Source organism: Nannospalax galili, unplaced genomic scaffold, assembly GCF_000622305.1.
Source record: "Nannospalax galili isolate Female #2095 unplaced genomic scaffold, S.galili_v1.0 scaffold7, whole genome shotgun sequence".
Classification (NCBI taxonomy): Eukaryota; Metazoa; Chordata; class Mammalia; order Rodentia; family Spalacidae; genus Nannospalax; species Nannospalax galili.
In genome coordinates this window covers 8,450,926-8,452,204 of record NW_008359081.1, presented here as the reverse complement: position 1 = coordinate 8,452,204, position 1,279 = coordinate 8,450,926, and positions in this window count along the sequence as shown.

Here is a 1,279-nt window from a genome sequence, read left to right as displayed (position 1 = left end):
CCTATTGGCAATTTGGGTAACCCCTTCAGAGGATGGTGTGATAAGAATGGGGGCTAGGCAGTTATGGTAAAAAGACCGCAAAGAAATGTAGCCAGTTTCTTGGCTAAAAGTCAAAATGTCCTTGCGCCTCTTAGCAATGTACCCTGTTCCAAAGGCCAAAAATATCAAAAGTATTTGGGAGCTTGTATCTAATCCTTAAAGATTTTAAGGTTACCTCTTCAGAGGGGGGAATGTTGGAGGGGAGGGAGTGGGCATGGATTTGATCAAAACACCTTATATACACGTATGAAATTCTTCATCAAGGTTTTGTAAAAATTAAAAAAAATACAGAGGCAGGCTGGGCTTGCTTGTGAACACCTGTAGTCCCAGCACTTGGAAGGCAGAGGCAGGTGGATCTCTGTGAGTTCGAGGCCAGCCTGGTCTGTACAGCAACTCCGGGGCGCGGGGGGTGCAAGGGGGAAAGTGTTTAAAAAAAAAAAAAAAAAAAAAAAAAAAAAAAAAACCCCAAAACAAGAAAACAACAGATGCAATCGTTTCTTTACCTTTTTCCTTTCAAAAGTTTGAAAAGCAAACATAAAACAAGATAATGATAGGCTTAGGTTTAGGCGAAAAATCAATGCAGATTCTCCATTAATTTGACCGTTTCTTTTGTCTTCCAGTCTTAACAGAAGAAAATTATTATGAAGCCAAAATAGAGTTCATATTCATTTATGAAAACCTTAAAGAATAGGTAAATAAATAATATAAGTCAAGTGGAAATACTCAAGGTAAGCACCCTACAAAGTGAGCCACATCCTTTTTTTTTTTTTTTTTTTTTTGAGACAGGATCTTCTGGTAACCCCAGCTAGCCTGAAATTCTCTACATAGACCAAGCTGGGTTTGATTTCACAGAGATCCCAGTGCCTCTGCCTCCCAAGTGCTGGAACTAAGGCATTATGCCACCACGCCTGGCTAAGAAACAATAATAACTAATTCAACAACAAACAGCAGAACACACCCTGGATACTATTTCCATGTGATTTTGTTTCATACTCATCTTCATTCCCTGAGTAGGTAGGCATCATTACCGTGATCTCTGTCACCATCAACACCATTATCACATCATTGTCCTTATTCACATTTAATAAATGAAGAAGTTGAAGCGTGGAGTAGATAGTATAATTGCCAAAAATTCATTGCCAGTTAGTAATAGCACCACAGTTTCCACCCTGGCAGGCTGATCACTAAAATGTTGCTCTAAAACACAGGGAAAACTATCATCCTACCAGGCTGTTTCTGT